Source organism: Anopheles stephensi, chromosome 2 (assembly GCF_013141755.1).
Source record: "Anopheles stephensi strain Indian chromosome 2, UCI_ANSTEP_V1.0, whole genome shotgun sequence".
Classification (NCBI taxonomy): domain Eukaryota; kingdom Metazoa; phylum Arthropoda; class Insecta; order Diptera; family Culicidae; genus Anopheles; species Anopheles stephensi.
The window spans coordinates 1365230-1378020 of NC_050202.1; the positions used below are offsets into that span (position 1 = coordinate 1365230).

Consider the following 12791-nt stretch of genomic DNA (forward strand, 5'->3'; position numbering starts at 1 on the left):
AAGGAACAAACGAACAGGGGAAATCTGTTAAAATCGTTTTCAGTACTTCTTAATGACGATAATCGTCGGGGTCACACGGTGTGCTAGTCGCTGAAAGTGGCTGATCTGTTTGTCCTTTCTTGGCTTTGTTGGAGAAGAAAAAGAACCAATGCGGAACGCTTTGCCAAGATGCGATAATCCCAAATTAAGCTTTTTAGAATACCGATCGGACGGTGATTACGCGCCAACTGAAAGCCGGGTCCGGACAACAAGGAAGAATTAAACCCTCGATATCACGCGGACCACTTCCAGACAACAGCGAAAGCGTGAATGAATCTTAAAGCCCCAAAGCCCGAAAGCCAAAGCGTTGAAAACTCCAACTCCGGAAATGAAACGGGATCCTCATCTCGAGCGAAGTCGTGTGTGTGTGTTTACACAGCTCCAAAGAGAGTCCTCCCGTTTGCGAAATTTATATTTATTTATATTTAAAAACCTTGCTTGAGTCGGGTAATTACACCGGGTAGGCTGGCGTGGACAGTGCGATCTTTTATGGGCGATTCAACACCCAGGGCGTGCGCTCGCATGCGTGTAGGTGGCGAATCGAATTGAGCTGGTCGCGGTGCAGGGAACGATCGAATGGAATCATCGGCGCGTCGTGATTAAGAAGAACGCGTGACACCTCGGTGGACCTTGTCCAGGAAAAGGCAGGTCGAGCAGACTTCTTGGGCTCGTTGGAGCGTTGGGTGTTTTGGTAAGTTTTGCTAATGTTTTCAGTCTTGATGCAAATTATACAAACATTCGAAATTTTAGCACCAGTTTCATAGCAATTCTTGGCTACATTCTCACCAACTATTCACATGAAGAGATAGTTGGTAAGAAAAAAAAACACACTCACAAAAACACCCAACGTCTTCCAATTCGAATCGTCTTCGATCTTGACGATCGTATGTACGGTGTGCATAAAATGACGATGATGACATTGCACCGGAACGGCACCGCATATATGCACTCGCGCACACGTTACGTCGTGTTCTGTCAATAGCAATAACCGTTGCAATAAAGTGGCCGGGTGACATTTTTCTCGCTTCCTATTTTTCCCCTCACACACGACATCCAAGAAGTGGGGTCCCTGTTGCAGACCAATGCCATTCCGGAGGGAACACAGATCACCTGGGATCGGAGCTCGGTTTGATTTGGCCAGCTGATTTAGAATCTCCATCAATCGATGGTAACAAGCTTCCCTTCCCACCATGGATCCACCTTAAAAAATCGTTGACCATTGGGATTCGGAATCCCCTCAGCAAGGGGGACCATTCTCTCTGGAGAGATGTTGGACGGAAAAAAGTAGACCCAAAATACACAAAACAAACGGTTTCTAAATTTAAGACATCCTGCCGATGATTATTATGTTCGACTTAAACGAACAGACACGACTGTACGCGCGACATCATCGAGTGTATGTTTTGGTTTTGTTCTCCACGTTGGGGAACCATTTTTCTTCTGCATCATGCTCAATCGCTTCCAACCATCCATCCAGCAGCAGAAGCAGCAACAGCACCAGCATCATCATCATTGGGGAGCCATTACGAGGGTATGTTTCGTTCTAGTTTTTTTTCCTGTGTGTGCGCCTCCCTTCGTTATGAGCGTCACAAGTTTTTGAATATCTGTCGCTTGTTTTGTCGATCGTTTTCGGGTGTTTTTTTGGTGCGTGTGTTGTTTTTAAACATTCAATTTAAAATCATCCACAACGGGCTGGCAGGGAGACATTACAATAATGTGTTGTACGTTGGACTTTGTCGCTGGTGAATAAAATAACATTCGGGGCGAGTTCTGGCAACTCCACCAAGGGGTAGATAAATTGCTTCCGGAACGCATTCATGTGTGCGTTTTACATTCGGCCTAATGTGTGCGTGTTTTTTACCAAACAAATACCATTTAGCTGGACCCACCAGAAAGATTTGTTGCTTGTCTAGTTAGGCATGATTGAATACGATTATTTTTGAGTTGCTGTTGGGGTTTTCATTTCTTTGCACATTTAAATACAAGATCATGTTTTTCTGTTCTGTTTACGCCAAATTTATGGCGTGAAGCGTGTCTGGAGGGATGAGTTATTGACAATTTAAATTATAGAAGAAAGAGTGGTCAATAGACGGCATTGCATTGACGAGATAAACTGATTTTTAAATATCAAAAGTAATAAAAAAAATAAAAATAAAATTACGAAACAAATGAAAACCTTTAAAATATAGTTTTAAAATGTAAACAAAACTAAAGCTTTAATAAAACTTAACAACAAAACATAGGGGTAGAAAAATAGCCACAAACTCAATACGACACAGTCGAATAGATAGGTGGAGAAACAGAGCATGATTTAGTAAGCCTCCGTATAAGCGAATTTGTGAAAGTCATACCAATTCTAAATGGACAAAGAATGATGCAATTTACCTAAACAAAGAAGAAGTACTCCGCCTTGGACTTTTTGGATTCTGTTTCTGATTGCAATTCCGCACGGGCTTATCTTCGTTTGATGCACCGTTGAATTCGGCACTACCGAATCAGGTGAGATGAATGCATCTCCTTCCATTACGCTTATCACATCGGCCAAGTTGAATTCCCTTGTGTGTTGTCCACCTTATCGCGGTCGAAGGCGTTGAAGCGTCAGGTAGCGTAAAACTGCCATTTTTTCCTTCACCAAAGTGGAACAAGAGTTGTCCATTTCCTTCCGCCGCACTAACTGCGGCAAGGGAGTTTTGCTTTATTTTGGCAACCCAGAAAGGAATTCCCAGCGTTTTGCGGTAGCTGATGATGCCACCGCTAAGTCACATTCACACACATAAATTATCACAAATGCATCATCACCCGAGTGTTGATTTGTGTCGTTCTCTTTTTTTTTCTCGGCGTCACCAATGCCAAAAAATAATGAAACACTCCCCGATAACGCTTAAAGATGTGGCATAAATGTGTTTTTTGGTTATGAGTTCCATTGCAAAGACATTCGGAAAGGAAGGCATCCAACACGATCAACAATATTATTGTGTGCGTGTGTGTGTGCGTTTGGCAAAACAATAATGATCCATCATTTTTATCTTAAAACATGTCCGATCGACGAGTGTCGGTTTTATTTTTTCACCCCATTTTCAAACGATCGCTTAGCTTCCTGAGAGCATTTGCCGGGCAGGCCAGAGATGCAGAACCGTTGGGGATTGCTGTGGTAAAGATCTCTCTCCACCCGGCACCATAACCACATGCCATAAATCAAAGCTCAATCGGAAAAGGACTTTTTCGGAGTGGTTGCGATAGCCGTGGCCGCAGCAGTGAATGGGTTGGCGCAAAAAAAAAAAGCGAAGCAAACCCAGCAGGTAAATGCACCGGCCGATTTTACCCCGTTTTCGGTCCCGTGTTTGGACGACCGCCAAATACTGCATCCGTTGCCAGGGATGAAACTGTTGCGATAACATTCTTCCCCAACCGAGCCAAGGCTTACCGCTTAATGGGATCATACAAACGTACACGTTCACGGAAATAATAACGAAAACAAACAACGAACAGGACAGCCACAACAGAAAAATAAAACGAAAACACCCAAATACTGCAAACGCGCTCTAAAACCGGTACTGCAACCGGAACCGTCGACGTGGACAAGAGCAAGGGATTAAATTGTACACATACGCGAGTGAGCGTGTGCGCGCGCGTGTGTGTGGACGGAACCCGATAACGGGTGAAATTTATTTCGATTCCGATAAATTTACACGAAAACTCCATCCCATCCATCCCGCGAGTGTGCGTTGGGAAATTCGTCTAGACGGGGGCCGCCAAACAATAATCTCATCCCTTTATTGCTGCGTGACGTTCGGGTTCGGGGAGAGTTTGCCGGTCTGATGATTGTCCGAGAGCCCACGCGCTTAAAACGTCCTTAAATTGCGAGTCCCCGATAGGTCCCCCGAATCGCCGAAAGCGACCACCTAAAGTTTCGCGAAGGATTTGCAAATAATTAATCACCTCAAATTAGACGAGTGATGTCGATCGTAAAGATTAGAGCTGCTGCTGATGATCGTGTGTAGAATTGCGTCCTTTGCCCATCGAAACACGCAAGGATTAAGGACCAACAACAAAACAAGCGAGCTTAGCGAGTCACTTCTGGTTGGCAGAGCACTGCAGTTTGAATCGAGCAACAGCAGGGAATTGGCACGTGAATTAATCTTTCCTTCCCGTGCGATAGAGTTGAAATCGATCCCGATATTCACATTGAGCTCGGGACCACCAACTCAGTCGAAAAGGGGGGAAAGAGCGGCTACAGCCAGCTTTGCTTGTTTGGAAGAGCCATTTTTGTGCTCTCAAATTTCCCTACCAATAACGGAGTCGGTCGTTTTGTTAACAAGCTCGGAAATCGAACGAAAACACAATCGACACTGGAATAATATTAATTTCCATGATCTTCACATTGCCGTCCACAAAACCTGGGGGATACCGTATTATTATTTTATTCTAGGAACGAACCTTCTCCGGAAGGATTGTTCGGACAGGTGGACGAGCCCGATTCATCGCCGGTTAAATATGGGGTGAATCTTGGGGAAGGTTTCCGGTCCCCGAGCCGTCGCCGTCGTCGTTTTCGTTGGTCACATTTAATTGGACAGCTGCGGCAAGTGGATGAATGGTGGTGCGAAGAAGAGGGAAGAAGAGAGGAGAGGAAGAAGGGATTTGAAGGGAGTTTTTGGGGATGCTTCCCAATGGCATTGTTACCGAGGAGCGTTAAGAGTAGCATGATGACTTGATCAATGAGGTGTGCTTTGTAGCATGGGATACAACTTCTAAAGTGAATATTGCCAGGATTTTGGAGCTTTCTTCTCCATTTGGTAGGGTAACAAACAAAAATCAACTCTTCTTTTGTAAACGCTTAAAGTTATGCAAAATGAATACATTGAGGTTCTTTTTAGTTGCTTTTCTCTAACTCCGTTGTTGGTTTTCCATTAGCCAACCAATCATTTCCATTAGACGTTTGCTCAATATTTCCCATTTTCCTTGCGCCGAATAAGTGTTCCTCTAGTACTAGCTTTCCTCTTCGCCAATACCAACAGGTCCTCCTGTTGATTCGGATCGATTTTTCCACAATCTCACACAGCGCTTATCACATGTAAATGACCTTTTTGAAGGGTCGTTTATGTGAAGGAAATGAGCATAACGGAACCTACTGCCAGCACGATCCTTACCCGTCACAAAGCACCCACGCTCTCAAGAACACTTGTGTGGACTTTTTTTCCCTCTCTTTGCTTGCGTTCCCGTTGAACCGATAACGACAGTTTTCACGGTCGATTGCGTGAATTTTTGCCAACATTTGGTTCCGTGTTTTTTGTTTTTCTTCCCTCCATTTTCCAACACAAGAGACACGTCACTCATTGGCACCGGAAACAATGGTCTCCAATCATGTGCTACAACACCAGTATCCGGCTAGTTCTCGATCGATGTGAGTGTGTGTGTGTGTCGGTGATTGTCGTTTGGGAAAGGGAAAAGTGCTGTTCCGATGCTGATGTGTGTCGCCACAGCCGAGATGGGAGACCTCTATCTTCTGGGAGCCTTTTTCCAGAACGACTCCTCGACACTACCCCGACTGCGGGTGTTGCGGCAAGTCGAGTGGAAAATGCGTCAAGTGGTCCGTCGTTGTCGTCCCGTGCTTCGAGTGGGCTGCTCTTTTACACATGTTCCATCGACGTACAAATGAGCATTGTTCTTCCCGGAGGGAGACTGGCAGCACTGGTGCCAACTGATCGATTGGAACCGCCCGATGCCGTGCCAACGGGGGCGAACGCTAGCCGGAGGAAAATGGAAAACAAAAAGCCAAACTGCCGGAAAACGAGGTTAATTGCCGTAATTGTGATTCAATTGTGATATTTCGCCACTCGAAACAACCGAAACAAACAGCAAAATTTCGGCCACTTGACTACGGGCAACCAACCCAAACGCGTCCCCCCAAAAACGCGTTCCCAGTTGTGTTGGTTTTGGTTGGTATTCGATTTCACTTTCACACGGTCGCTTGATGTTTGCTGAGGCTTGTTAAAGGGCATTTATGTTGGGAAATAGTTCATCAGGGGCCCTTTGACTAACGGCCCCTCAAGAGCTTGGCGGAGAGTGGGATTGTTTTCATTATCGGGGCTCTGTTTTTTATGTTTAATCGTTGTTTTACTGCTCATAAATCGAACAAAATGCGATAGCTGGTGATTATTTTCCCATAGCGAATGGGATACTTTGGGAAATGGTTGACTTTCATGAGAGTAGTAGGTTCTAATATTTGTACATTAGTTGATGTTTTGTGTATTATCCACTATGCAAATCTTGAAGACGACAAAGCACTTATTGCATAAGATACTTAAAATGACAGTGAGCAATAGGTGCACATGGACGGCAAACGCTAGAGAGACCTAGGCTTGCCTATGCTCGCTTCAACTTAGCTAAAGAGAGGCTACTATTAACTACTGATTTACGCAAGGATGACTTTCTCCATTGTCCAAACACCTGTTTTGACAGATGCAGCTGTAATTATCGTCAATGAATCCTTCTTAAAGGTCAGGATAAGTGAACGGCACCCAAAGCCTGTAAAGCGATTGTTGCGCCGGTTGAGACTGAAACGAAGTAGATGATTCACTACGTGACGATGTGTTGGGTTAATCTAAAAGCATGCGTAGCTCTTGAACAAAAAGTATCATTAAATTCAGCCTAATTTTCACACCAAACACCACTTAGTGTTCTTTCAAAGAACTAGATTGCGAATTCTAACCTACAAAATGATGTGTTACGCACCGTCCGGGGTCGTTTTGCTCGACACAAAGGAAAATCACCTCCTCGCGTGGAAAGTTTATTACACACCAGTGTGAAAAACATACGTCGCTCCAGTGCTCCCGGGTGCTTTATGTGATGTGCTGCAGCAGAATCAACGTTAGGCTTCTCTTTGTTGCCGAGCAAAAACCCCACTAACACACAAAAAACTCTAACAAATCTGCAAATAAACCACAAAACGCGACACTTTGAATGAACTTTTCGCACGTTACTTGGAGGCCAATGCGGCCTGGGATGGATCCTGTGGGCTTCCACCGAAGAAAAGTCCGCCCGATAAAATGTCACCGTGTACGCAATGCATCCATCCACATTTTATCAAGCACGAGCGTTGTCTTGTGTCTGGTGTTTGGCAATTTTCCGCGCCACCCGAAAAAAGACAATCAAAACGCGCTCTGCAAATGGCAGACACACATTTTCATATTCCTTTCGAGTACAGTCGTAGTACAGCCATAGTCTACGTTTGCGCTGCTCATGCTCTTCAGGGCATCTGTTTCTGTCCCCCGGACACCCGCGACTGATTAAACGAACTGACGTATGGGCGTTGTAAAATATTTAATAACGGAATGTTTCTGCGAACACCGAATTCTTCGTGCGAGAGCTCACCAGACGGAATGTTGCTGGTTGACATTTCTTTACGGGAGCCGACGGACATAGGAACGGGGTTTTTATGGCTTTTGATAGGAGGAAGTTTTGCTTCGTCCTAGTGAAGAGAAGGGCGAGTGAAAGTAATTCATCATGCAGGAAAGAATTCATTTGCCGCCTTGTGACTTTTGATGTTAAACTTCCGGTACATTCAAATTTGCAAAGTAACAGGAACAAGACATCAAAATGGTGATTTGCTTGACGAACTTCTGCTGAAACACAAAGAAATGCGCGTGCGAAGGAGGTGAATAAATTGACGAGGAAACCATGCTCGCTTACAAAACATCTAATTAATGTAAAATTAATCAACTACAACCAGAACAAGTTCAGTCTATTCCACTCACTAACAAGATACTAGCGCTGTAACAACTTCGTTAACACCGCTCTGATACACTGGCCGGGTTTTGCAACACTTTGAACGATTTTCTATGATTAAAAGTGAATTACCTTCGACTGATTGAAAATGGCTCCTTTTGGAGCTGGTGTGATTTACTTCCTAATTTCGTATAATTTCTTAAATTCAATGTCGATCGCAATTTTTCATTAAAAATTGCCTCACTACCATTCTTGAACGAGCTTCAGATCTGCGAAGGCCACAACCACTCCAGAGGATAATCAAAACACCGCTACCACTCCCGAGTGCTGATGACTTACTTTGCGGCAAAGAATGGACCCTGTTTTGTAGCTTAATAAGGGTAGTCATTTATCTTGGAAGTACCTCCACCAGCCCGAAGATGTTAGAATGGGAGGTCATTTTTGCGTTGACGGGTGCGTTATTATCGCCTGCCGCCTAGCCGAGGAACTGGTGTAGTAGGCAACAACCTGTCTTAGGCAATCGCTGGTTGAAGTTGGCGAAGGATTTTCCGTGTTGAGCACAAATTATGCTGCAAACGAGCCCACTACCGAGCTTATACTTATAGAGTGCTTCAAGTGAGAGGGAACAAACCAGTCCCCTGGAGGCTTAGGCCAGAGAAATAATAGAACTAGTCTCAATAGACAAGTCTCTAGCTACACACAGACACACAAATAAAAACCTGCACCTCACTCAGAATACTCAGCAAAAACGTTCCAGAAATTAGACAGATAGATGAAGCAAAATTGTGCCTCTTCTCTCCAACAGTGCCCACGACACCACCAGAAGGGAACTAATGCCGTAAGGTACTTGGGTGCAGAACCTGCTTCAAATGGGTGTTGAAACTGGCCAACAACAGCAGCTCCAGGTGGTTCGCGGGTCGGGGAGAATAATGGAAATCGATTGCCTACGCACAGCCGGGCCTTCGCCTTGCGGAGGTAAGAAGCTTCCCTGAGAGGTTCTCATCTCGAACTCTGCGCAGCCCGGGTGATGCCACTCGACTGCAAAGAAGCCACTTCGCGAAAGCAGCCGTTTCCCCCCCTAGCGGCAACTCCAACCAGATGGACGTTCAAATCTTGTGCTTCTTCGCCACTAGAACAAACGGAAAGCGAACTGAGTACAATTGAGACGCCCGATGTGCACTTATGGTAGCCATGATGATCATCATCACCATCATCACAATCATCGGTAGCAGCTTCTAACCCGCGCTCTGGGGGACACATCAGCGTATCCATCGTTCGATACCATCTTTGGACACTGGTTCGGGGGCCTTCATCAACCGCGTTGCTGTCTGCAGCTTCAAGAAACTGTCCAAAAGTAACCAAGAGATAGCCCTGAGCACAGAACAGCGTCGTTGGGGCAGGGGAGCGGGTGGCGGTTAAGGGTTGCGCGAACGAAACAATAATAATGACAGGTAATAGCCAAAAACTCTATAGAGGAAATTAAATTGGTAATTTCGATGATTATGCTCGGGAGGCAGATGATGATGATGATGGTGGCGATGGCGAAAAGCAGGGAAAGAGATGGAACGATTGCGTTATTGATCGTTTTGTTGCCCCCTTCTGCCCAGAATCTTCTTCTTGTGGCGCAGAGTGTCTAGCGTGGCTGGCCTGCCACTGGGCGGAAGACGCCCTACACACTCTTCAGAAAGCTTTTTACACTCACGCACCCCAACAATTGGCTTCCGAGCATGACTCGGTGAGATTTGGCAGTCGGGTATAACCCACAATGGAAGCCCACAGCAAAAAAAAAACTGGAGATGGTGTAAACTATGGTGTACGCCGTTCCTAGGCACACTTTTCCGTCTCCGAGAGGGCTGAAGTAACTTTGGCCCCTTTCCATAGCTCGCCGAGAATCCGCCAGTGGCCGATCGGAATGGTTCGGAAATGAAACAATCGGCGGTAATTTCGTAATGATTGTTTTCGGACCTGATTGAAGGAGGAGCACCGAGAAGATTTGTGTGTTTGTCTGGGCATGGGGTACTGTATGCGTTTTGCGCCTCGTTTTTAGGCAACTAGGAAGGAATGTGATCGTGGAAGATGTGTGCCGCAGCTTTTGGGAGAAAATTTTTAATTGCACCCTTACCGGGTTGCTGGAGCAGGTGGAATACGAGAAGGTCGTTTTCGTTGAAGGCGATGTAGACGATTAGGTTGAGAAGATTCGGGGGTTATGTGATGTGTGAGATGTGTGTTTAACAGAACTAGAACATTTGCTCTTTGGCGTGTTTGATGGGTTGGCGAAGGTTAGTGTTGATTGTCTCAAAGATGTTTTTAGGAAGACAAATAAGGAAGTAAATGTCTCGTCTAATGCACGCCAAGAGCGCCCCTGAAGAGATTGTAAACTGCAATGAAGAAGAACTCTAGAAATTCCAGCTCTTCTCATTCTTTTCCTTTCATGCTCATAAAGAATAGTATGCGAAGTCTAATTGATGAAAACTCACGCGTCTCACCCGCGAGAATAGCAACCAGCTTTCAGCCGACCAAACCCAAGCACCCATTACCCGCGGAAGCTGTGCTGTTTGATCTCGAATCGGACCCCTAACCAACCATCGTTGTCATCCATCTGACGATAAAATTACACTTAATTGAAATGAATAAAAATTTCACGTCATCTTCGCCGGAGGCAACCACTCATGCACGAGGGACCTGCGAGCCAGCCACGTACCTGGCCCGATCGATTTCGCAATGGAAATGATCACAATAAAATACAAAAAATAAATACACGAACGGTAATATGATTAAGATGTTTTCCCCGGGACTCGGGCTGGCTCGGGCTGCCAAGGTGTCGGCCAGGATGCGATACCTTGCGTCCCTTAGGGACAGCGCGAGCCCTCGTGGACATTAAATCGCACATCACGGTCACGGTTGTGGAATTTTAATTTCATTTTGCCCGTTTTGTGACAGCAGCCGCACCGGGGACGCACTTGAAAAGTTGAAAATCTCTTCTCGCTGGTGGTGCCGGTTCCAGGTGGTGCGCTGTGGTTCGATTCCCCGGGTTGTTCTCGGGGAACGTTTAATTGCGGGCGAGCCCCAAGGCCAAGAAATCCGACCGGTTGACGTAAGAGCACACCTGATATGGTGAGGCAGAATATGCGAAGAGAACAGGATCGCGAACGTCGAAAAACTGTCAAAAGACATCCTGGAGAGTTTGCATCAGCGCGCTGGAGACGAGAGTCCCCGGGAGGCTTCCCTTTTCTGTTGCTCCAAGAATCGATCGCACATACGTGAGATTATTGATGAGAGTGCAATTTTCCTTTCAAAGTTTCCATTTTTTATCCATCATACCCCGTCGGTCCGGCGGTGCTTTGCAGCGTTCGGGAGGACGTAAAAGGCCAGCAGCAGGATCTCTCGCCGTGGGACTCACGCGTCTCGATGAGCAGTTGGCAGCTAAATTGACCATTGTGTGCTCCATCCTCCACCAGGGAAGAAAAGGGGTTCTACCGATACGCTTTCGGTTTCACTGGTGCTGTAAGATTTGTACAATGGCAGAGTGGGAATTGCGATGAGTTGGGACTTTTAATTCCCAGTCCCGGCTCACGGTAGTACGGATGGGGACGACGACGCGTTTCAATTCAAAGCGACGGGTTCTCCCCCGACGGACAATGGACAACACGGCGTTGTATTGAACAGCGATCGGTGAAGTTCTAGCCGTCGGACAGCTCCCTACAGAAGGAAAGGAATCATTCTCACTGGCTTCTTACCGTCCGTTCTCTTATTCGCGCTTTTCGATTAAAATGTAATCGTTCGTAGGGGGGTTGTGTAGCTCCTCGGCAGCTTCCATAATGCGAAAGCTTCCCGTATTTCGCTGCCATCGGACAGCGTTCTCATCATTTATCCTTTTCCGAACACACAAAAAGACACACTTTGTTGCAATGATTTGAAAGGGTTCGGTTAGTGGACGCAGACGAGGATGCTGAAAATGATTGCTTTTATACGGTTCTTTTTCGATGAAGCTCAATTAGAGGCCAGCAAAAAGGCGTACAGGGCTTCGGGTGCGAAAAATGTGCGAATGTTGATTATTTTATTCCCAAATGTGTGATGTCCGAGTCTCCGCATGAGTGTCTCACTCATATTTCAACTGTCAACCAAGCAAAAAAAGACTTTGATGGACTCGTAAGGAACAAAAGATCAATCTGTCAGTCTGATGCGATTGATCGAGGTAATTTATTGATAGACAAAACTGTAGGAAAGAAGGAATGGATGGAAGTAATTACATTCGTAGCATGAACATCTTTCGGATTTCTTGGGATCTAGAAATGTATCTTACATTGAATCCCCATAAATTCAAGAATTCCTAGATGAATATTTCAGATCTCCAGCGCAACTCTTCTGCCCTCTTGGGTGGCATGATTCTGCCCTCAAGCCATCGCTTCTCAGCTCATAACGTTCTTCATCGTTTGCTCCGGAAGCACAGCATGCTGTCACTCGTTAGCTCTAATTAAACAGCTGGTGTGGCTTCCCACCCCCAAACAAACTCCTTCTCGTTAAGCCAGCAGCACCTTCCCGGCAAGTGAAACATAAAAACACATCGACCGGAAGTTGCTACCACAACCGCATCATCCCGTGAAGGTGGAGTGCATCCGAGAGCTGCACAAAGGCACAGGCCCTCCTGCCAAGACCGGCTCATTGCAGCGTTGTTGACATTTATGTACCATTTTTCTTCACAATCCGGTCTTCGGGCCGGTCGCCCAACGCGTTCTTCCGGCGCTGTGATATTTTGAGCGAATCGTCGTAATTAACTGTCCACCGGACGATTAACCGTGACGTGGTTCAGGTTCGTTCCCGGCCTTCCTGCTCCATATGCCGAGACAAACATGCAACACAACTCCCCTGCTGTTGATGCATTTCGCGAATTTCGTTTGTGCAAGAATAACTAAACAATTACCTCATTAGCTCCCATTCCTCGGTCTGTTTTTTGTTGGTGTTCCATCGCTGTCCTTTGGGGGTTCGTTCCTACAAAAAAAGAAGGAAAAAAACACAAAAACTTTAAA

General features: G+C 45.9%; 1 protein-coding gene across 1 annotated transcript in view; it reads right to left on the reverse strand.

Moving 5' to 3' along the window:
- LOC118505355 overlaps positions 1 to 12753 on the reverse strand; it is a 179849-nt gene extending 167096 nt beyond the window's left edge. Inside the window, exon 1 of the mRNA XM_036041029.1 lies at positions 12686 to 12753. The gene's annotated coding sequence lies outside the window, so the exon portion shown is untranslated. The remainder of the gene's footprint in view (positions 1 to 12685) is intronic.
- Between the last annotated feature and the right edge of the window lie 38 nt (positions 12754 to 12791).